We start from the raw sequence: 24,625 nt of genomic DNA, 5'->3' as shown, positions 1-24,625 counted from the left end.
CGGGCTCCCTCCAGCTCTGTGATCCCAACGTTTATTATTTTTTTTTTTTCCTCCTCCTTTTTTTTTTTTTTTTTTGGAAGAACAAAGACTTTGGGGTGGGTTGGCGCGTTTGTTTTTCCGGGGTTGGTGTCGGTGGACGGGGCGGGGAAGGAGGCCGGAGGCGGAGGGGGAACCGGTGGCTCGAATGCGAGAAAGTCCTGAATTTCCCTGGCCGAGTTGCCGAGATTGTCTCTGCGAAACTTGGAGGAGGAAAGACGGGGGGAAAAAGGGGGGGAAAAAATAATTAAAAAATAAAATATGATGACGTCACTTGGAGCAGGGGTGCCTTCCCTGCTGCCTGTCAGATGCGCCTGAAAAGAACAGGGCAATAAAACAACAGCCGCCTCTGTCTCCCTCGTTAAACACGGCACTAATTGGATGTTAATTTCTCCTTGCTCTTCTCGCTGCTCGATTGTGAGGGCTCTGCCTGGCTCTCCCTCTCTCGCTTTCTTTCTTTCCTGTTGCAATGCTCTTGGCAGCTCCGAGGGACTCCGGACTGTGCGCTCCCCTCCCGCTCGTGGACTGGAATAATTCAGGAGCTGGGAGAATTAAAAAAGACGAGGCGCGGGGGCGAACGGTTCAGAAACGGGGCGGGCACGATGGATTTTGAGAGCTACGCTAATCTCCCCGTTTCCCGTGCATTGTCCTGCCGACTTGGAGCTATTCTCTTCCCATTTGATTTCTCTTCCCCCCCTTTCCCTTCGCGTTGGGTTTGGGCTGCCGGGCAAAAATCTATGTTTCCAAAAAAAAAAAAAAGAAAAAAAAAGGAAAAAAGCCAGAAAAAAAGGGAAAAGGCAAAAAAAAAAAGAGAAAAAAGGCAAAAAAAAAGAAAAGGCAACCAAAAAAAAGGCAAAAAAAAAAAAAAAAAAAAGCATGGTTCAATGACGACAAACCCCCAAACCTCCTCCCAGCTCCCCCCGTCTCGCCGCGCCGCCTAACCCCTGCGTGGAAACAGGCGTTTTAGGGAGCCGGAGCAGGAAGTTGTTGTTCTCTGTCTTGCCCAGGTCATCCTTAAAGGGTATGTGTGCCAGAGCGGCGGGTGCGCGGGGCTCGGCGGGCGCCCAGCAGCCTTCGGCCGCCCCCTGTGTTGCCTCCATGGCCGACGAGGCGGGCGAGCCGGTGGAGGGGGAGTGGGGGGCCGGGTGGTGTTTTGGGGGACGGGAGAGGGGCCCAAGGGACAGGATGGGTGGGGGAGCGGAGGGGAGGGAGCGGGAGGCGGAGGTGGGGGGAGAGAGCGAGAGCCGGGGAGTAAAGTCCTACCTGGGATCGGTGCCAACTTCCTGCAAAGGGTTACAGACCCGCGGCTTTGAGAGCCCACCAGAGGCGAGTGCGCTCTTGTCACGGTTCCAAGGCGAGATGAAGGCAGCGGGAACAGGTACAGCAGATGCCGAGTGGCCTCGTTTGCCCGCCGAGCGGGGCTTCGGCTCGATTTAAACCTCGCCGACAGGGAGGCTTCGGTGCTCCCGCCGGCGGGGGCCTCGCCATCCCCGCACGAGGCCGATGGGTGCCAAGGGTGGGGTGCGTGGGCCGGCGGTGGCGGCGGGGGGGTGTGCATGCATGGTAAGGGGGGGGGCCTCCGCTGCTCGTTCGCCTTCTCGCTGTTTGGATTAACATGCGGAAGATGCGCCTGTCACTTTGCTTACTGTCAGCGCTGGCTCGGGGATGGGTGACGGCTTTGTTCGGCGCAGCCGGGGGAGCCGTGCCAACTCGGACTTGGCAGGCGAAGCCGGGTGGGCAGGGAGAGGGGGACGAGGGAGCGGGAGCGGCTGCCGGGGCGGCTGCGGAGGGACGTGGCCGCAGGCCCGCGTCTGAGCGCGGCGGCTTTCTGGCGTGCGCCTCCCTCTCCCTCCCTCTCTCCCGCGCTCGCCTGCGCCCAGGCTGGTGCAGACAAAATGAAAACGTGTTTTGTTTTGTTTTTTTTGGCATCTCCCCAGCAGCGCTACCAACCCCGGCCACCCCCACCCCCCCCTCCTCTCCCTGGTCCCTTCCCCAACCCGTTGCGACTCCCCTTTTACAAGGGGCACAACCCAGGTGCTTGGACAGCAAAAAAAAAAAAAGGCCAAAAATACCCCCTGGCACCCAAACCACCCCTAATCCGCCACCCTTGGCGGCGACTGCTCCCAACCTTCCTCCATGGCGGGTGGGTTGTTGTTTGTGTGTATATATATGTATTTTTTTTTTTTTGTCCTTTTTTTTTCCTTCCCCCCCATCGGATGCCTCTCGCGTTGGGTGTGTGTTCCTATTCAAGGACCCGCCGCCTCCTGTCGTGCTAAAACCAGGAAGGAGGGAGCCCAGGGCTCGTTTCTGCCTGGACGTTGGGGCAGTGGGCGAGGGAGCCGGTGATGGAGGGTGTGAGGAGGGAGGAGGGGGACGAGCAGGCGGGAGAAGGAGCCTGGGGGGCCGGAAAAAAGAAAAATCCACCTCCCCAGGCCTTTTGTTTAACCTGCATTGGTGCAAATGAAGGTCTTGGCTTTGGCTTTATATTTTTTTGCTTCCCCTTGTCCTTTTCCCCCCCGCCCCCTCCCCGTGCTTGAGCCTGGTGGGGCATTTTCAAGCCCAACGGGACAACTTCCCGGAGCGGGCGGTGTCGGAGGTTGATTTTTTGGGAGGTGGCAGCTCGTCCCGCGGGTGCGCGGCTCCGAGTGCAGGAATTCCTGCCAGCTCGCCTTTGTGCCAGCCTCCGTTGGCCTTGGGTGTCTCGTTCGGATGGAGCCTGGCATCTAGGCACCGCCCATTTCTTGGCGTTGAGCTGCGAGGAGAAGGAAAGGGGAGAGAGCGAGCGAGAGAAGGGAAAAAAAAAAGCTGTCTCACTCAAACTGGCCTTTCTCGGAAAAGGATCCTTCCCCGATGATTGTCCGGATAAGCGGAGCTAAATCCAGCCACCACTCACACAACAAACCACTCTCTTCCACGGTGCGTCTCTCTTGCTGCCTGGTACGAAATCGAACCTCACTCTTAATTTGGGTGTCTTTTTTTTTTTTTTTTTTTTTTTTCCTTTTTTTGTTCGTGCGGTTGGGTTTTTTTTTTGGTTTTTTTTTTTTTGCCTTTGATTTGAATAATGTTTTGTTCCTCCAGTTGCTCCAGTCGCTTTGTTGTTGCTGTAACCTGCCTTCTCCCCGAAACCCTTTCCTGTCGAGTCCTCGGCCCTTGGTGCTAAAACATCCGACTTTAAAATCGGTCTCCTATAGAGAGGGATGTATAGCAGATATGGCAGGACCCTACGTACAGGGCGTTTGGAGGAGAACTAGGAGGGTGATTTCTCTCCCTGCCCTCACACGGCCACCCGGGACGTCCCCGAGAGCCACCCAGGGCTGGGTGCGTGTCGTGCGGGTGCTTCTTTAGTTCCCCACCGGGCACCACCGAGGTAGGAAAAAATATGTCGAATCATGTCGGATTTGCAATTCAACATGGCAGCCGCAGCTAACGTGGTGGGAGCTCCGAGCAGAGCGGCGGGCACGCGTGCTCCCAGCCGGCCGTGCCAGTGCAGGGTGGGGGCACGGGAAGGGTGGAAGGAGGGAGAGGGAGGATGGGAGGGAGGGAGGATGCCCGGGTGAGGTCAGAGGAGGAGGATAATTTTATTTCATTTTGGGGGGGTGAATTACACCAGGAGGATTCGGGAAGGAGGGAACTCAAGCGTTTTGTCAGCGTTAACTGTTTAGAAGCTGGCTCGTTTTCCACGCTGGCACGGCGTGCCAGGGCGGGCGGCAGGGCTGGGGAGATGCCCAGGAGCAGGGTGGGGGGCTCTGCTGGCCCCCGTGGGCGAAGCTGGCTGAGGGAACGCGCCGGCGGCAGCTCTTCTCAGAGCGATGGCGGCCTTTAGGATTTGGACACGGACTGAGCCAGGCGTTCCTGGGAGGAAGCTGCCTTGTGAAGGCATCGGGATGATTAATGGGGCTGCTCGCGGCCGCCCGGCACCTCCTGCCTCGTGGAGGTTCGCGCCTCTCCCCTCACACCCGGCCGAGATTTGGCACTGCCGCGCCGAAGCTCTCGGGCTCTGCCCGGCCATAACCGAGCCCAGGGGTTTGGCCCTGGCGCATCTGCCCTCTTTCTGTCAAACTTAATTTAGGCCCGTTTGGGACACAACAAAAGCAGCTTGTTTGCAGGGCAGGGTCCTTCTTCCCAGCCGCCGTGCACTTCGCAAGCGCTCGGGAGCCATGAGAGCTGCCCCTCCTCCTTCACCAAATTTTTCCTCCACTTCCCACCCCCCACCCCAGCGTTCCCCCTCCTTCTCCCTTCTCGGAAAAAAAAAAACCTCTTCCAGCGAGCAATGCGTGACCCTACAGTAAAGCCTTTGAACCGGCCACAATGCACCCCAATGCCCCAGCGCTACTTTGCCTCTGTGACCCACCAGCCCGCGCTGGCTGTCTCGGCCCTGCTCCAGGGACACCCCCAAAATTGCCTCACCTGCCCCTTGCCTCTTAGAGATGCTGTCCTGAGCGTTGTGCATCTCCACGGCCCTGCAGCGAGCTGGGTGGTCTCGGGTACCCAGGTTTGGTGGCCGGGATGCCGGGGTCTGGCTCTGAAGCTTGCCGCTTGCTGGCATGCCATTCGGCGCAGCCGTACGGGGGGTTCACAATACCCTTCTCCCCCGTTGGTTTGGAAGCCAAAACTCCCATGCTGTGGGAGCTGGCGGCAGGCGGTCATTCATGGGGTCTGACCCCCCCAAATGTGTTGGGATGCCCTCTTCAGCGGAGCGTGATTACACCCGGCTCTACAGCCAGACCCTTTGTGCCAGTGAGAAGGCAGCACAAGTGTTTTGCACCTCACTCCAGCTTTCTCCTTACAGTTTATTTATACAGACAGGGGCTGGGGTGACACCAGACCTTTCCCAGTTCGCTCCCAGTCCCTGTTGCTTCCCTGGGAAAAGCTGGTAGAGGATGGATATAAAAAAAAAAACAAACAACAAAACACTGAAGCTCCAGTGGGCTTTGCAGCGGGCAGCCCGAGAGGAGAGAAAGTCTGAACTCAAGCAAGACACTTCTGACGTGTCCTAAGCAAAACATCTGGCACCCCTAGAAGAGCCATCCAGCCAAGGGACGCAGCTGTTTTATTCCACACAGCTCACAGCAAAATAGGGCTTGTGCTTCTAGAACATGGCTGAGCAAAAAAGGACAAATTCTTGAAATTGGGAGTTGGATCTTTCTGCTGTTCATTGCCTTTGAATCCCGAGTTTGCTCTCGGGCTGCTCTGGTGAGAGCTCTGCTCCATCTCCAGGCGGGGGGTCAGGGGCTTTTCTCCATGGCTCGAGCCTCATCCAGCTGCTGTAGCCCCCCCAGCAGTCAGCAGAGCCACTCTGGATTTGCACTGGCATTCCTGAGAGCAGGATCGGGCCTCCAGGTTTGTTGAGGGTGGCTCTGGGAAATTTCCTTTCCTTAAAAGGGCCATGTTTGGCCAAGGCAGAGTTTGGATTGTGATTTCCTTTTTGCTTTTTTTTTTTTTTTTAAAAAAAAAAAACCCAAACAAACATAGAAAACTCAGCAAAACTCGCACTGGTGAAAATCGCCTAATTTACAGTTGTAGAAAATGCTGGGCTTTGTGTCTCCACAGGCCAGACCCGAGGCGACCAGCTTCCCCCATGCTGGACCATCCATGTCATTAGCTTCACCACTCCAGTGGCCACTTCTAGTGGGGAAAGAGGGGATAAAAAGGCAGGGAGATTGAATTTAGCCTTTGTGGGCTCCATCCTCAGCCTTTCCACTAATTGTTCCAATTTTGGGGCACAAATTTAACAGGATCCTTGTAGGAACACATCCAAGGGAGAGCCGATGCTAGCAGCTTCATGCACCATGGGGTACATGCAGTGGCCAGAGGTACCCAGGTCTGATTCACCATCCCAGAAGTGGTCCTCAGAAGAACTCAATATCATTTGTTTTCCTTCCTGAAGGTTTTTTATGTTTGGTTGGGTTTTTTTTGTTTTTTTGTTTGTTTTCTTCTTCCTTTCTCCACCACCTCTTTCATTCCTTAATTTCCCTCCACTTTTTTTCTGTGGTACCGGCTTGTTATTGTGGAGTTGCTCGTAGCTACTGTTTATCTTTGATGTTACTTGGCTGCTGCGAAAGGTGAGGACTGGGAGGACAAAGCGAGGCAGCCGGTTTGTTATTGTAGGGTTGCTCATGGGCACTGAGCTGTGCTGTCTGGCTTTGCAGTTGGAAAGCCCATGAGATAGGTACGCAGGGCTAATGTGTGCTGGGTTTGGCACACTAGGGTCGCTCACGAGGTAGTCCTGGCCACAGAAAATGTAAAAGAAGTAGCCCAGAAAAGGGTACATGCTGCATAAAGTGAGGTCTGTGGAGTCTAAGAGGTATGTATTACATTATCGTGATGATGATGATGATCAAATATTGCCCGGTGTGTGACAGCCAGTGGTTTCAGGAGGACCGTAGCCAGACTGGGGTGGTGGTGGCTTTGCAAGCACCTCTCCGGCTCATTCCCACCAGTGCTGTTCTGTCCTGTGGCTGCTGCCAGCACATCAGCTTCACTGTCCTGGTGGGCTTGGGGACTGAGGACCAGCCAAAGGGAGATGGCTGTGCATCCCAGAGCAGCCCTGGCCTATGCAGGACCAGGCAGGAGGTTTCTCCTCACATGCAAGTCCATGGCAAGCGCTGTGCTGCCTCCTCCTCCTCCCAGCCCGAGGGCTCCGTGGGGCAGCCACAGCCACCTTTGACTTGGTCAACAGTTCAGTCAGGACCTCCAGGGTCTGGATTGAATTTGTGGGATGGCCCGTGCTGATATTTTAGTGCCAGGCGTAGGGACCTGAAGCAGCTTCGGCTGGGCAGGGAGGTTCTGGGAGTAACACCAAGAATTCAGGGAGTGGTTCTCCTCTCCTGCAGTCTTGGCTTGCTCGGCACTGGGCACCGGCTCTGCCGAGGGGAATGGAGGTCACCGGGGCGGCACGTGGCATCCCAGCGTGTGGAGCCAGGATGGCTTAGGAGCCGGCAGCAGAATGGGAGCCAGCTAATTTACTTGCACCGAGTTTGACAACAGAAGCCCGAGAGCCAGGAGTGGAGGCACCCTGGGTGTGCGAGGAGAGGGTCCCAAAAAGCCCAACTCAGAGCAACAGTTCGGGTTATAACATCTGTCAAGCAGGCTGTGGTCCTCACGTGGAGACTCCACCAACAGTCAGGGTGGGTGCCGATACCAGCGTCCTCGACAGCTTGAATTTCTACACAGTGTGGGAGAAGGATTGGGCTAAGAGCTGAGCAGCCCCACAGGGAGGACGCCGGGGATCATCCCTCCAGCTGCGCTGCCTTGGGAGCACATCGCTGCGGCCAAAGAGAGCTGGGTACACAGAGGATAAAGGGGTCTAGGAGAGTCTCGCTCCTTTCTCCAAGCTGGCACTGCACAAAAGCCAAGCAGGTGATGAAACCTCATGTTTCAGTCTCCCAGAAATAAGAATACAGATAAGGTCCCCAACGTCACCTCCCAGTTCAGCCCAGCCAGTCATCCTACAGCCTGCTGGGGGATCGCCTCTGCTGTTTTAAATCTGCAAAAGCTCCTTTGCTCCCCGGCTGTTCGACACACACGGGGCTCCACCCCAGAAGCGGCTGCATCCCAGCAGAGACGTGGAGGTGCACGATGTGCCGAGCCCCAGCGCTTGTCTTTGTTGCACAACTCTCTCTCCTTAGTCCCAAAATCTTCCCAGCTGTTCAGAGAGGTGGCGGCAAAAGAGAGTCCGGCCACAAGCTCCCAGAGTAGGGAAACTTGAGCCGGCGGAGCCTGGCTGGGCTGGAGCTGACAGCCAGGATAGGGCCTGACCTGGGGCTGGATCCAGCCGTGCCTGAGCACTGTGGAGTTCCCATCTGGATCTCAGCTTTGCAGCCTGGGCCCTCCCCTGCCCAGGGGATTAGCTGAGATGTGGTTCCCAGGGCGGGGGAAGGGCTAATGAACAGAGACAGGATAACGAAGCAGGTAAGGGCTTCCTGTACTTTAGCACTCAGGAGGAAATCCTGCAGCTGGTGGATCTGGATACGATTAGTGTCCATTTCTCCCTGTGTAATCAACCCATCTGTTCATCCTTGCGCATCAACAGTGCATGCCCCGTTGCAGGCAGATGCCTCCCGGGTACTGTTTTTATCCACGTCTGCCACGGCCACTTCAGGCAGGCTGAGAACAAGGCTTGCTCCGAGCTGTGGATGCCGTGACGGCGTCTGCTCCCTCTCCCCGCCGGGCTCAGCAGCGTAGGTCAGGCTGGAGGGAGCCCCGGGAGAGCTGCAGCCAACAAACCGGCCAGGATTGCTGCAAACAGCAGCATCAACCCCAGGAAAAGCCTCTTTGGAAGGCAGGCAGGTGTCTTCTCCAAAGGGCTTTGAACAGAAGTTCAAAGGGATCTTTGTAACGCACCGATAAGCTCAGCTTTCCAGGCGCTGCCTGCTCATCCGAGCTCAACTTTACTGCAAGCAGGTAAAGGTGGATTATGTTTTGCTGCCAGGCTTGTCAAGTCTTGTTCATCATGTGGGACCTTGAGTACAGGCTATACAGTCCCCACGTGGCCACGGAAGGGACTGGGCTTTCAGTCCGGCTCTGTAAGAACACTGGTTGGAGTTGGTAGGTGCTCGTGCAGGATCCTCAGGATTTGTTCCACTATCTTTTCCTCGGCAGTCTTGTCCATCTGTGCAAAAAACACATGGCAGCCCTGCACTGGCTTGCAAATGCCAGGCCGATGTGCCTGGCTTGGGCTGAAACGAAGTCAAAGGAGGAGCTGGTGTGTGGATCAATTCTTTTTCATAATGCCGCAGCTCAAGCTTGCACGGTCCTTTAGGGTCTTCTGAAAGGTCAAAGCTTGGTGACAGAGTCAGGACAAAATCGAAGGGTTGTAATTCCCAGTCCTGGTGTCCTGTATGTTCCAACTGTGTCAGACTGCGCTTATATTAGCTCTTACTGGTGTCACATTTGGTTGTGGGAATGTCTTGAGGGATCCATTCTACTGAGTGCTGTCCTTAGTAGATAAAGATGGTCCCTGCCTGGAGCAGTTTATGTGCTCAGCCCAGATCTCTCCTGTGTGTAGCGTTAAGTGACCCAGGCACCTGAGCTCCTGCCATTTGCAGAGTGCCAAAACATCATTAGCGGCCAGAAACAATTTGAGGTACGCATCACAGATTAAATATTTCATTTCCTGTCAAGGGCTACTTGTTGCTTAACTTCTAAATGCAACCTGTCTTCAACCCCTATTATATTGCTCTGGACTGCTCTTCGGGTCCTAAATCTTCCGATTTTTGTTTGGTTTGGAATGCACTGATTTACCGCTGAGGAATAAATGAAAAGCAAAAGAAAACAGCAGTACTTGTTTGCATAGGCCCTACATTGTTCTGTGTTCTGCTGCTACTGAAACAGAAGTGATAAATCCTACTCCCTGGACAGAGCGAGGTTTTTGGGTGGTGGCTGTGTGCAAACAAGGCCAGGGAAGATAAACAAGCAGAAAAACATTGGGTTTAGGAAATGACAGTTGAGGATGGCCAATCAACTGATGGGTCAAAGCCAACACAACACCATCAGTTAGCAAAGACATATTGCTATTATTTCTCCAAGGCATTTTTGCATCAACAAAGAGGGAAAAGAGATGGATCTGTGTGATGGTATCTGTGGTCAAACTTGGCTGCAATTAGGAATCTGTATATTTCTGTGTTGGAAAAAGGGGTGTTTTGTAAAGAGCTCAGCCTGTGGAAAAATATGTCCACAGTTCCAGAAGGGCTCAGCCGAAAGGGTGATGAAAATCTGTCTGCTGGTGGCATCGTCAGAACTGCTGGAGATGGGAACATTTGCTAATCTTGCTTATTTCAGGGGGTCTGCTTTCGGCAGCAGTTCATTTCTGAAAATGCAACTCTGAAAATCAGCCCTTTAAGAGCCTAATACAATACACACCTCAGGCTAGGCTAGAAAGAGGGATGCATTTTTCAGACTGTAGGTTCTTGCCTGCCTAATTATGATTTTCAGCTTCTAAAGATTAGGTCTTTGCATTGTATACATGTGAGACAGAAGAAATAGCTGTGACGTTGCCTTGCGCTTTCCTTTCCAGCTGGGGAGGAACCCAGCTGAACCCGGAGAGTTTCAGAGCTTGCAGAACTGATGCGGGAGGAGAATTTTGTTTCACATTTGGAAATCAAACTCCATCTCAGTTTTCTGAGCGGTCAAAATTGTCACAATTTGTCTTCCATCTAGCCCACACAGGATGACGAGGGAACAGTCTCACATTCTTAAGGGGCAACTTTTGGCACCCTGATGAAGCACAGGGTCTGGATGGGTTGCTGCATTCACGCCCGAGCAAGGCAAACAACCCCCATCAGCTCTGGCAGTTACGTCTTTGTTGGATCCTTTCAGAACTAGGTCATAGCCTCTGCTACAGGGTTTGACTTTACTGTTCAGTTGCCTCCACAGACACATAAGGTGCTTGAAGCTGCATGAAACAGCCTTTGGATGAGCTCAGGACTGGCCAAAGTCTAAAAGGGTTTGACTTGCAGGATTCATTGCAGCTGCAGCTCCAAATCCAGTTTGGGATGGGTCCCAGCGGGGTGGAAAGCGAAGCTGCCTCTCACTTCAGCAGGCAGAGTGTTCTCTACCACCACCCGTCTTCTTGAGGAGAGAAGAGAAACTGCCTCGGGTGCGTGCAGTCCCCCAGAGCGAGGTGGGATATGGGTCACAACCAGATGGCTGGGCACATACCAAGAAGACTAGCAATGCTGTCAAAAACCCTAGCCTGGATTTCCCATTTCCTTGCTCTGGAGCCCCAAAGCTGTGTTTGTGAGAAGAGAGGCAGCCGTATCTTCATCCTTGGTGGGAGAAGCAGGCAGGAAAGAGCTTGGATGGACCCCGGCAATTTGTGCTTCAGATGTGCTGTGGCAACAGAATGAGTAATGCATGTAAGTTCAATTCTTTTCTGGCTGAGGGCAAGGTGTCTCGGCTGGTAAGAGCTGGGAGCCCAACCTTGTCAAAGCCAGCGTTGGACTCAGACCTTCATGGGATCTACTGCCTCAGGCAATTCCGTTGTTCAAAGTACATTCACTTAATTAATACATTAACTAATTAACCTTCTCAGCATCCCAGGTAGGGACTATCTATCTCCCAAAGGAGGAAACAGGCAAAGTGACTCACTAAGAATGGATGCACAAGCTCAGCAACGCAGCTGTGAAGTCTGGGTTTTTTCTTCCTAAATTATTTTGTCGCTGCTGCTGCTGCCTTATGTATATAATTCCCCTGAGACAGAAGCAGAGGAGTCCTAAAGACTCCCAAGAGAGTCCTCAGGCCCAGTGAGGAAAGGTACAGCTGGACAAACCTGGAGAAGAAAACAATCCATCCAAATACCCAGAGAAGGCAGTTTGGTTCACCCACAGCTTGCACCAGCTAAGGGAAAAAAAGCTAATACCGTTTATCCTCATTCACAAGGAAAGTTCTTCTTACCAGCAAATGAATAACCCCCCTTTGCTTCTTAACTCACATTTTTATCCACTCTAAATTTCATGAACCAGAAGCAAAACAGCCAGCACAAGGAGGAGAGAGCATGTGAGGGTTGGCAGCAGGGCTGCGTTTGTACGGACTTGCTGGGATAGGAGCAGACCAGAAGGATAAGACCTGAAGAGGCTCCAGCCAAACAGCCAGAGGGGAAGCTTTGATGTTGAGGAAGTCCACCAACTCAAACACATGACGATAAGCAGCTGATTTCCACCGCCGTACAATGTGGTAGGAAAAAAACAGAGCTAAAGGATGGGTTTCTTTGGCTTGCAAGACCCATGACAGCATCACAGACCCCTTTTTCACAAGTCCTGATCACAAACAGAAATGGGAGTCTTGTCTCCCCACCCAGCGCTGATCTGAAGTCAGACAGCATGCTTTGCTCTACCTACTATCAAATGACAACCCTTGGCAGCAAGTATATGTGTGTGGAAGAATGAGAACCAACTCCCTCATTCCATGATTCACCCCTGAGGAAGGGTTTCCTGGGGCTGAAGTAGGGGCCCACGTGCCTTAACAATCCTTTGCTCTTGGTTTTCAACTGGTTGTTGCCCAGGCAGTAAGCTCTTCACAACACTGGAAGCTTGAAGAGCAATATCAAGGGTGTGCCTTGAAATGAAAGCTCCAGTGATGCCACAGCAGCAGCACGTGAAAGCAGAAAGCATCACCAGCGAGTGACCCGTCCTGTGGAAGGGAGTCCTTTCACAGCCACATCTTAATCTACCACCAGTTTACTAAGCCCACAACAACCCCGACTGGAGGCTACAGAAATATCCCCCCTGCTCAGCACCCTTACCCTTTGTGAAGCTCCAGCATTTTCATCACATTCACACCTCCTTCTCCTAACACAAACCGTCTCAGCTCTGTCAGTAACCCAGGTCCGCAAAACCTGTGCGTTCGCGATCGCCTTCCCTTGCTCATGTGGTCAGACACCGTCCGCTCTGCACTAATAAGCCTCCCAAGCACACAAACCCTCTTCGTTATTCTTCTTATTCCCATCTTTCACCCCATGCACCCCCACCCCCCATTTGGCTGAAATACATTGAATAACCAACTAGCGCCGAGAGGCTATATGCAATTTTGTGGGGGCTATTAATGCCTCCAGCAATCCCAGCCCCACGCACATCCCTAATCCTCCTGCTCTATCTCAGGACCCACCACAAAGGTGCTGCCCAGCTGGTCGGGGGGCCCTCTTACTGGGAAAAGCAAACCACCTCATCTTGCAGATGTAGCTTGTCCCGCCTTTTTCGTAATAAGTTTTAACTTAGAATAAGGATAAAAATAAAGTTCCTCAGTTTGTCAGGGTTTTTTCTAGAAGAGAGCAGTGGTGCCAGGGCAGCTGAAATTGTTTCTCATTCCTAGCTTCAAACCGATATGCTGCATGTGACCATTTCTTGATCTGTGGCTGCGGGCGATATAGCCCTTTGCTCCGCAGGCTGCCTCGACGTGTCTCCCGGCAGAGTAATGCAGGAAAAATGCAAAAGTCTTTCAATGTGAAAGCTAGGGGCTCCGAGCGAGCCTTGCCTTCCCAAACCCTACTGCAACAAACCATACCTGGAGCTCTCAAATACCTTCAAAATTCCCAAACTACAAGGTTAATACAAAGTGCACAAACCCACCTTTGAGGTCAGACAGCTCCTCCCTGAGCCCGTATGAGAAGTGAGGATGGGCAGGTACTTGAGAGTTTGTTACAGCTGATGCTTCTTTTCAGGACCACTTTAATAAGGCTAATCAATCACAGCAAATTACTAAGCAATAACAATTTTCACCTGGAGATCTTAGGTTACTTTGCAGAAGGATGCAGTGAGGATCAGACACTGAGGAGTAGTGGTTATTAAAAAAACCCTAAAGATTTTTGGGTTCTTTGCAGGATAATTCAAGATGTTGGCATTATGTTTCTGCTCCAAACTACTCTGCAGAGAAATTGCCCTCCCCACTGACTAGATAAAGTTTAGCAGGTCCAGCCTCCAGTGCTTAAATTTATCCCACATGAATATGCCACAAAGTGCCTTGTTCAATTAACAACCTTCCTTGTAGGATTTTCCTACCAGATCTGTAGCAGCTTCAAAACTGTGCTAGGTTTTGGCATTTCCAGTTCCCTGCATCCTTAGGGGATGGGGCTCGTAACTGGCAACTCTTACCCATCCTAAGTGCTGGGAATAGTCCTGATTTTCACCGCTTGCCTCACCTACAGAAGTGGAAATCCCAGTGGGTGTTTGATTCACGTGCTCCTAAGGGTCTTGCCGTGCCGGGTGCTCTCGCACAAGGTCACGAGGTGCTTGCCTTGCTCTAAAAACCTCTTGTCTGGTTTTGGTCAGCACTGGAAGGGCTTAACCTTTGTGGTGAAGGGTGGGATTCATCTCTGTGGCTTGTTGGCTTCAGTGAGGCTGGCTGCTAACCTGGAACTCTCTCCCTTTGGGGAGAAGTGGGTCGGGTGAGGTGCTGCTCCTGCATCTCGAGCCGTAGGCGCTGCCTGGACGGGCAGCGTCGTCGTTGGTCCATGGAAGGGCAGAAGGACAGCTAGAAGTGGAGCTGGCGAGGTGCTTCGCAGGTGCGAGGCAGGGCTGGGGGGAGGCTCAGCCCCATCCTCCCCTGCCCGCCCGGCCCTCCGCTCCTCCCGCCGTGCTCAGAGGGGCAGGGGCAGACCCGTGGAGCCAAGAGGTGTCGTCGCAGACCAGCCCTGCGCCGGCCTCGGCCATGCTGAGGCAGCGAGCGAGGGAACCTGGGCTCGCTCCTCCCCGGGGCCTCGTGGCTGCAGGTGCCATTTGGCTCTGGGTGGTAGGGGCCATGCTGCCACCGAGCCGCCGTCCCGAGGCCCGCGCCGGGTTCCTCCCCCCTCCCCGCGGGTGTTATTTACACCGTTTCCTGCACAGGGAAGTTCAGGAGTTTGACGTTACCGCGTTGGTTTCCGCTCGCCTGCCTGGCTCCCGGTGGGAGCTCTCACAGCGCCCAAGCCCTGCGGGGCCGGCAGCGGCGGGGCAGGAGCCTGCCCGTGGCAGTGGCCATGCCCGGGGAAGGCAGCGTAACCCCTGTCCGGCCAGACAACTCGAGCTTAGCCCTGGGAAGGCTGGAAAAGCCGACCCCATGTCTGTCCTTCCACCTCGGTCCTGCTGCGGGGCTGGATAGGGCCGCTCAGCCCCGGCGGGAGGAAGGCAGGGCGCGCCCGGGCATCACTGCGGAGCTTTTGGGTTCCTGCCGAATGGATGCCCTCCCCTCTCCCTCCCTCTCCCCCCCCATCCTCCCTGCGCACTCCCGCCTGGCCTGCGTCTCCCCTCCCTTCCCTTCTCCCTCCCATCCCGCAGCAAACAAAATGGCTGCTGCATGGCCATTTTGTTTTCCGTCTGGAAGGGGAAAGCCAGGACGCTGGGACTTGGCTCTTTTTTGGAGGCTGCGGCCATGTTCGAGCCCAACTCTCCTGTCTCTACGTGGCACCGGCAGTAGCGAGAGAGAGAGAGAGAAAAGAGAAAAAAAAAAAAAAAAAAAAAAAGGACCTTTTGGAACGAGACCAAAGTCAGAGGCAGAGAGTGGGTAGTTTTGGCGTATGTTGAACACTGAAAATGCCTGGAATTGCCAAACTGAGCTTTTGTATTAGCAGCATAAGGCTACTCGGTGCACGCAGAGTCGCAGGGCTGCACGGTATAGCCGGACGGAAAGGTTTGTTCGCTATATTCAATAAAACAGCCCTCCTTTCTTCTGTATTTATAAAGTACCAGAGAGCACTGTTGTCTAATTTGTTTTTGGACGGGCGGATGGTTTTACACATCGGCTTGGTATGATTAGAGCTGGTCATTGCCGGACGGTAGCATTTTAACCTGTTGTGTGTCCTCTTGTTTTTGGTGAATATGATATCTGACCTTACCACTGATCTGGCAGCACTCGGATTTAGCTGACGTGATACGGAGGATTTTATTTTTTTTTAGGGATTTTTCTTTCGTTTATTGCCTTCTTTCCTTGAGAGTTTTCATCTCAGGAATACAAAAATCTTAATTTAAATATTAAAAGGAATAGCTGTTCTTGGCTTTTTAAGCCCTTGCTTTTCTTACGAGGACGGAGCTGTGCTGTGATAACAAGCTGTTTACTGCACCAGCGTGTGTATCCTGCACACGTTAAGGTGTGATACACAACAGAGACGCCATCAACAGTAACATGCCTTGAAAGTTTAAGGGAACTTGGTGACGTTACCATACAATTTTGTGCAGAAGCATGGCAAAAATACCAGAACCATGCGCCAAATAAAGGCGATATTTTTTTTTTATTATTATTATTTTTTTTTTTAAAAAAAAGTGATTCTGCATTTCCTTCAGTAGCCTGGATGTCTTGGAGTTAGTAGTCACGTCTCTTCGTTCACGGATGCTTGGAGGAGCAGATCTCTGTCCCTGTGGCATGGGGGGGATTGGGCTCTGATAAGGCATCGGTGTTGGAGCGATCGTCCTACCTTTCCTTGAGGGGCTGCCCAGACACCTGGAGAGAAGCAGACACTTTCAGAGAGGAGCTGGGAAGGAGAGCAGAAAGAGGTGAAATCGCTTTTCTTGCACAGAAAGGTATTTGCCTCCATATCTGCTTGCCTTGCTTACAAATGGACAATGTAGAGAATTACACAGGTGACGGTGGTCCTGGGGCCGGGGCTGTAGGGGTGGGTGCTGGGCTGGGGGTTCGCATTGCAAATTAAATATTTTGGACAAAATCTACATTCGGGCTGGACGTTACCTGCACACCTTGCGCTAGCAGCTTTGGAACTGAACATCGAGAAATAAAACAGTATTAATGGAAGCGTTTTATATCACAGGAAAGGATCTGCTTGCTTTAGGTATTTAAGTGAACCTTTAGAATCGAGTATGAAGCAGGTAAAAATAAACCAGAAAGGTATTTTTTCTCTTATATCTCTTGATTTTTAGTGTTTCAGAGGAATTATTCTATGAAATATCAATACCGCCTGTTTTACTTTTATGACGAAAATTCTGGGTGGGTTTTTTTTCCTTCAGGAGAGTGGAAATTATATGCTAATTTACAAAGACAATACAGGAACGTTTAGAAAAACCGTTACCTTTGTGGCCACCTTTAATAATGGATTTATCAAGGGTTAATAAAAGATAAGTAGTGTAACAAGCAGGTTACAAATGCCTGTATTACAGATAACAGTATGAGATTCATTAATAGTGATCTAGGTGTTTATAAACATCTGATAGGACTTGAGACAACCCCTAACAGAGGAGTAGCTATTTATTAAGATACCTGCTAATTGTTTAATAATAAATGCTACGATAATACTGGTATAAAATACGACCTACGTCATTAAAAGAGCATGGAGGAAAAGCATTGCTGGGAGACGGGGGCTGTTGCAGGAATGAACTTTAAGTATTTTTACTTCCACTTCCGTTTCCCTCTTCTCAGCACCTTTGATTAACGCTTTCAAAGCGTGATCTTTTAATATCGGCTCTGGGACGGGGTGACTGGGAAGACGGCCGGCCTTGCTTTTCCGAGAGGTTCGCCTGGCCTGTGAGAAGTTAAAAGCAACTTGTCCTCGTGGCTGGTTTGGCAAATGTTTTTTTATTTTTTTTTTTTTTTTTTGCTTTCCAGTAGCGCAGGGTGCGTTCAAGATGTTTTTTTGCTCCGTCTGCTGCTTTTTCTGCGAGCGGGCTCCTTGCTGCCGGCCAGTAGTTGCACGGCTCTAAATGGCACCCTACATGGCGGCAACATCGGGGAGCAATTGCAGACCTTCCTCGCTTCTTTTTGTTTGGGTTTGGTAGAGCTTTTTCAGTTGGTTTTGGTTTTTGTTTTTGTTTTTTTTTTCCCCCTTTTGCATGTTTGCTTTTTGTTTTCCCACTCCAGCAAGGCGGCGAGGCGAGGAGATGAAGGCATGACCGGCTTCCCTACTGGCAAAGCTAAGGAAACAAAATGGCTGCCCGTCAGCCATTTTGTGCCAGTGCAGCCGGCGGGCTGCAGGCAGCTTGGCATCGGCTGGGGCCGGTTCTGCCCCAGCGCAGCCCATGCTCCAGGAGCCTGAAAAGCCTCTCGGAGACTTGGGGCCCTGGTTTCCCACTGAGAAGCCCTGCCTGTCCCCAGCACGTTTTGGCACCGACACACGGGACTGGGGCTATACAAAGGCTGAAAGCAGTGTCTGCTTTTCAAGGAGTGACTTTGTTGTTTTACGGTTTCCTCCTCCCCCCTCCTCCATTGCATTCAGTGCTCCTTAATAAACCAGATCAGCTCCTCAAAGCTTCGGAGCCTTTCCAGCTACTCTCCAGGCTCAGTGCCTCCCGGCTTTAAAGGCAGAGACTTGGCCGTGCTTGGGCATCTTCGGTCTGCAGATGCTTTGAAATTTTGGGAGGCATCAGCTGGGGTTGTCTGCTGGGGGGCTGCTGGGCCAGGCCGCAAGCCCCGCTCGCTGAGGATCAGTTGTGCTTCACCTCCCTCCCAAAAATTAATCTGAAAGCTGGATGGGAAATGCCAGTTTTTTGCCAGCCTAGAGGATCTGGCTGTGAAAAAAACGTATTAATCCTTCCCCTGCCAGTTTTCTCCAAGCCTCCAAGCACTTCTAGGCAGCTGGACTGAGCGGTGGCACGCTCTGAGCATGGGCACCTTCCTGCAGGCTCTCACAAAGGCCTTTTTTTTTTTTCATGAAAATTTTATTTTTTAGTGAAAATTTTATTTTCACTAAAATAAAATCTGGGTAATTTTGAAGGATTCGTATGAATCCGGAAAGGGAAGATTGCCATGCCACTACCTTAAGGTCTGCACAGAAAATGGTGTTTTTCAGAGGTCCGGTTCCTAGCAGTCAACTATCCAAACATCTTCAAAATCTGAGCTTAAATAACGTAGAAGGCAGTGAGAGGCTTTGGGGTACAGGCTTCTGGCTCCTACAGACCCTGTTGGCGATTTGATCTGGAATTTTGCATATCTACATCCCATTCCGGCCCTTGCAATCCAATGTTCCGGCAGCAATACGCTAGAAGGGAAGGCTCCGTGTCTGGAAAGCAGGGCAGAGCTGGAACGCAGCTCACTTTGGCGATTGCCATGGGATTATTTTTGCTGAGAATCTTGGTAGACACAGTTTGCACAAATCTTATGGCTGCGTGGATATATGACTAATTCGTAACGCCTCACAAAACCTCAGTGGGGTTCTACCATTGCACTGTTACCCAGTATGTGTGTGATCTCTCTCCCAGGGTCTGTGGTTCTCCTGCAGATATTAAAATGGAACATCACTTTTTCCCTGTCAAAGACAGTCGGGAGAGGTGGGTAGTGACCTGTGCTAACCTGGTTAGGTTGGTCCAGACAAACCATTGCCCTGGCAGTGCGACCAGGGTCTGGAGCAGGACTTCCCAAGGCTGGTACCAGTGTCACCATGGGTTTGCTGCGTCATCTTTGGCAAATTTGGTCACCTCTCTGCTTCTCCTTCTTTCCCCATCCTCTGTCTTGATGGTTTAGACCACAAAGCCATCCAGGAGAGGGGCTTGCTGTCGTTGCAATTTGTATAGCACCTAGCACAAACAAGTGTGACAGTGACACCAAGGGTAGGATGGTCATGGTGATCCTTACCAGGTGCAGTGTTTCTAAATTCTCCCATTTGACTCGTTTCTTCACAGACCCTGGCAAGATCGGGATTGCAGAGTCAGCGTCTGGGTATTCCCAAAACGTATGCTCATTAAGACAATTATTACAATTAAATCTCCTGTTTTCAGGGTTACTTATAGAAGTCAGGAGGAATTCCACCTCCACCACCCCCCCCATGTATAATTAGATTTATGTGAACTAGGAAATATTTAATGTAATTTCCCACCCACAGTTTGAGATTGGTCCAAACGCCTATTCTCTGCAATGGTATCAAAAGTGACCTTTTAAATGCCTGGCCCATACATCTTGCTTATATGTTTAAAGGAATATCAATCACCAGCTTGGGAATCAGGAATAACTGCTCCTCCAAGTCAGTTGCCAAGAGTCTTTTAGGAGATGATGAGCTTTCTCTGCTACATGCATCACCTGATGCCACCATCCAGGCCACCCCACCTCCCCAGCCCTTTACCACTGCAGCGACCGCTGGCTTTCTTGCCACCACAATCCCTTCTGGTTGGTGCCTGTGGCACTAGTTTAATTCTTGGGAAGCTGAAACGCTTTAGACTAAACTCATACTTCTGTCCCCAAGGAGGCAGAGTGGCCTGTGACAGACTGGATGGACCTTTGAGCCCGACTGTAACCTTGGTGAAGCTCTGGCTGGTGTTGCGTGTGAGGAGGAGGAATGTGCAACCTCTGCGCATCCCTTTCTGTGCCAATAAAACAGGGAGAATAATATTTCCCATTGGAAGGCTGTTTGGGATGCACGGTACTTGGCACCGTGGATGGGCTGGGTCCTTCGATGCTATAGGAATCAGTCCTGCAACATGGATTTTTTGACTTTTATAGCCCTTCACACCGGGACAGGCCTGGGCCAGATGGCCTGGCACAGTAGGGCATCCTTTGTGGAGGCTGAGTTTGTCAGAGGAAATTAAGAGAATTACCTGGACGGTGTTGAACACCAGTGAGAAGGACTTGTGGACAGCTCTGCAAAGGAAAAGGGACACTTTCCAAACCTTGCTGCGAAGATATACACCCTAAACTCTCACCTCAAGGACCCCGGCAGCCACAGTTCGCCAAGCCTTTGGGAATCTCGCTTATTTAGGCTGTTGCCCGTTAGCTGGGGAAGAACAAAGCATCAGGCAGCCATCGTCCCTTTGGGGACACTTGCCTTAGCCCCAGCCTCTCCCACCGCCGCACTGGGCAGCCTTTGGGGGGGCTGGGGACACCTCCCGCTGAGCTCTCATGGGAAGCCCTCCATGGGCTGCTGGTGGCTCCCTGGTACTTACGGCTGGCTTTAATCATCAAGGGGAATTCTTTCTCATTGCAAAAAGAACCTCACACGTTTCTTTTAAACTACCAGCTTAATACCTTGCATCTGTATTTGGGTGTACAGAGAAGGAGAAAGTCTCAGAAGGTGAGCCAAAGGCTTGGGGGGAAGCCAGTCCGTCTCAGATCCATGGTAATATTGCCTGGCTGCGCTACAGCATTAAAGGGACACCGAGCCTGCATGTTGCACTCATTTGTTTAGGAAATAAGATCTGCCTTGATGTACTCGATACCATTCCATTTGCAGCCTAAAAGCTTCCTTGTACTCAGTTATTTCTAATCTGCTCAATTCCCTGGAGTACATAGCAGCTAAATTGATGGATTCTCTTATCTGGTCTGGCAGGTTTGTTCTAGATAGGCTGTGTGTTCAAGAGGTGAGGTCAGCCCAGCTGCTGTGTGTTACTTGGTGTTACTGCAGTCTCACAGGGCCATGCTACCTGCACGTATGGCCCTGGGTTCAAAGGGGAGGGCTGCTGCTTCCGTAAGCCCTTGGGTACATAAAGTCTGCGGCCAGTGTGGTTGCCAAGGGTAAAGTATAGTCCAAGTGGACTGAAGGAGGTTTAAAAAAGGAGAGAGGGCTCCAGGACAAGGTTGAGTACGAGACTCCTTTTCCCTAACATCATGAAGTCCGATGAATTTTCATGCATTTCTCTTCACAGGGGCTGCAGAGTAGCCGATGCCTGGATACGGATCATCTCATTGCCTTTGGACTGCCATGGTGCCAAGCTGTCCTTGAGGCTGAGGTAGTAGATTGAATAGTTGTGGAGTGCGGTCCTCCCTTTGAGCTAACTATACAATCTACTGTCTTTCCTAAGGAGACAGTCAGGTCTTCGGTTCTCATCATCTACTTCTACACCAAGCACGGAGGCAGGTGGTGCAAGTAATGCAAAGCCAGCGGTGCAGCCGCGAGTCACCAAGGCCTCCGTACTGCTCTGTGGAGGTGAGGTAGTAGGTTGTATAGTTTGGTGGGAGGGATTTTATCCCATTTCAGGTGATAACTATACAGTCTATTGCCTTCCTTAAAGAGCAGCAAAACCACTTGGAGGACTGGCTCAGCCACGGAGCTCCTGAGGCATCATCAGTTCTTTCTGTTGAGGATCCTAAAACACAGCATGGTGTTGTTGAACAGCGCAGTGGTCTTCTCTTACAGCATCAAGGATTGCATTCTTCCAGGGACCGCTCTGTGCCTCAGCCGTATGAGTGTGGAGCCACCTCCTTACAGAAAACTGAACCTCTCTTTAATGGGTGCAAGAAAAACAATGAAATGAGTTGGTGCATCAGCTCCTAGTGTTCCGTTCTAGTCTTTTTTTTTTTTTTTTTTTTTTTTCTCCGGAAGATGGGCTCACGTTGTAGAGGTTTTAAGCATGCCGTTCTTTTCCGGTCTTCCCTCAAGCCTGGAGGGGAGTAGATACTTTGGTACAAAGCAGATTGATCTGAGCTTGCGATTTTAAGTTTGTTGTGCCCAGTTCTGAAGTCTGGGTTAAGAACTGGCTCCAAGAGCAAGCTTAGCCCGTGGACTCAAAGCCTTGGGAGCTGATCAGATTTGGCTGTTTGGCCCCTACTCAGGAAACACATTCTGTTTTGGACAACTTCCCAGCTCTCCCATGGTAGAGGGTGGTTCTTTCTGACTTGATAATCCGTATCAGCCTAACTCACTTATATGCAAATCCTGGCAAGGACATTAGGGCTCCTGTGTTTTTGCACAGAATAAGCCAATGTTTCAGACTAACACCCTGTCCTAGAGGGGAGACAGGTGGGGAAGAGATGTGATCCAAAGGGAGCAAGTCCTAATCTTTCTGGGTTCTCCCAGGCAGGTAGCACTGTCATCTGACAACAGGCATACGAGAAGACAGAACGCTGCAGAGCTCTGGTGCTTGACAAGGGTCAGGGAGTTATTTCTTCTCTTAGGAGCAGATGGGACTATTCCTCTGCCATATTCAAAAGTAAGTAGGATCAGGACCATAAGCGGAGCTGTGACACGATCAGGGCTGGAGGACATCTCAGGCCGTTATCACTGCCATCCCACTGTTAGGGAGAAGCGTGAGATCTGAGACATTGGGGCGTGAGGGCAAGCAGAGGACACCTTCTCAGATGAACCGGGAGGAAGCGAGCTGCAAAAACAAATTGGAGGCCTGAAATTTCACCCTGACCAAACACAGAGCGAGACCCAGACCTGATTGCTTGGGCCATGGGACTCCCCAGAATGAAGCAGCTTAAGGCTTCTCCGCTTCTTGGGCTGGGGCGCAGATGCAGCAGGGCTGGGACATGACTTCCTCAGGCTGGGCAACAGCTGGTGGGTGGGGATGCCGCAGTGTCTAGCGGCGAAGGAATGCAGTCCTCTCTCCATAAATCTGGCTCTTCAGCCGTCCTGGCAACTTGCTGTGCGAAACTACAGCTTAGTCCTCTTAGATGCGTTATTATCCTCAAGCTGCTTGCTAAGGGGCAGGGCTCCTACCCACAAATTGCTTGGAAGGTACCAAAATAGCACCACAAGCATGGGAACAGAGCGGTATATCCACTTCGTCTGTAAGAGGTATCCCCTAGTAAAGAACTCATCCTGTGTCCCCCAAGTGAAACCAGTTCATCCCCCCCCCCCCCGCCCTTCCCACCGAGAGAGTCACAAGCAGTGAAACTGTGCGAGCTGGGAGCCGTGAATTACTGGAGAGATTCTCTTGTGAAAATAAACTTGGTTTGATTTTTTTAAAACAGCGTCTTTTTACTGCCTTGGAGCCAGCTTGGCTGGTGAATTGGGACCTCTAGAGGGGTGGCCAGCATTCCTGACTGTGTGTCACTGGACAGATTCTCCATTTGACCAAAACCCTGAGCGTGAAAGGGAAGCCACGGCCAGGGCACGATGAGAATGTAGGGCAGATCGGGTTGGCCAGGCAGCGGAGACCATCCGTTCTGGCTGTCAGCACAGATCCTACCACCAAGCCCTAACCTGCTTCCTCACCCTCAGCCAGCTCAAGGGCTGCAGCTTGGGCTTCCCTCTACCTTGGATGGTCCTTGCTATAAGTGTGTTTGTAACCCTTGATACCAGCCACAGAAGATGGGGACTTCCAGGCTCCACTAACCCCTCGCCTTGTCTCCAATAAATCACAACTAGGGCTCAGAAAGCTGCCGAGGCAGTACTCACCGTCATGCCGATCCTTGCTGGTACAAGGGAAGGGCAGCCCCTGCCCAGGAGGGGGGTTAGCAGGCTGGCTGAGCTCCTAAGTACGGATGTCTGGGGCACCCAGCTAACGCACTGGCCAGGATCCCGCAGCGCATCTCGGCAGGGCAGCCCTTCTGGCAGCAATGCCATCACTGGCTGCAGTGGCAAGGAGGGGCAGGCACCTTGCCTTGGTGAAGAGTGGCTGAGAAAGGTGGGTCCCTGCCAACACCTGGGACGCTGTGGGAGAAGAACACTTTCAGCCCAAGCACCCAGAGAGCATACTTGGCAGCTAGCCCGTCCTACCAGCATTACAGCCCCAGCTGCACATCCCCCAGGATGGCGTGTATGCGTACCCCAGTCCTTCCAACTCACCATATTCAGGTCAGCTTCAGGAACGGGAGCTAAGCAACCTCCTCTCCCTCAACCAGCAGCAGGCACATTCCTCTCCCCAATGGGAAACAAGCCCCAGGGGTAGAGGAACCAGGCAGGTGGGGCTAATGCAGCAGCCAGACCTTATAAACCCCACAAATCCCATGATTTTAACCCAACTGACCACAGCTGATGGTTAACACCTTCTCCTCCTCCCACCACACCCAGCCATGGGGCTGCCAGGACCTGGCAGCATCTCTTCCATGGTCTTGGCTCCTTTCCCCCCCCCCCCCAAGGAGCTGCCTGCTGGGTCATCCTGATGCCAGAGCATCCTTCATGCCAGCCCCGGAAATGGAGTGGAAATGCTGCAAAAGTCCCCCTTGAATGGTTTGTGTCCTCCCCCGTGCCCCACGCCGTACCCTGCCCTTGCCATGTTGTCACCTTCCCTCCTTCCCTGACCCCCCCTAATTTAGGATTAATCCAAACCACCCCAAATGCCTGTGCTGGCAGGGCTCAGCCCCGCTGCCCTGGGGTGCAGAGGGAAGAGGAAAAGGGATTTCCCTTCTGGTTTTGAATTTTCTGTTACAAGGAACTCTATAAATAGGTTCTTACACAAACTGCGTGTCTCCAGAAGTCAAAACCTTAAAGAAAACAGAACTCAACAGTTTTCACAAGGTTCATTAGCCCCAAATTAATGATAAAATATTTAAATCCTAGAATTATTTTGATGGGCTTCTGCTA

The 24,625-nt window shown here is 51.8% G+C and overlaps 1 long non-coding RNA gene across 1 annotated transcript; it reads left to right on the top strand.

The window, feature by feature from the left end:
* Positions 1 to 916: 916 nt before the first annotated feature.
* LOC119158444 lies at positions 917 to 23,061 on the top strand. The gene is made up of 3 exons (XR_005107864.1): positions 917 to 1,057; positions 21,021 to 21,301; positions 21,387 to 23,061. It is a non-coding gene; the product is annotated as an uncharacterized LOC119158444 (long non-coding RNA).
* The last annotated feature ends 1,564 nt before the right edge of the window (positions 23,062 to 24,625 follow it).

The sequence above is a fragment of the Falco rusticolus genome, chromosome 17 (genome assembly GCF_015220075.1).
Source record: "Falco rusticolus isolate bFalRus1 chromosome 17, bFalRus1.pri, whole genome shotgun sequence".
In the NCBI taxonomy this organism is placed as follows: Eukaryota; Metazoa; Chordata; class Aves; order Falconiformes; family Falconidae; genus Falco; species Falco rusticolus.
The sequence above is the reverse complement of the archived record's forward strand: the minus strand, read 5'-3'. Positions and strand labels throughout refer to the sequence as shown.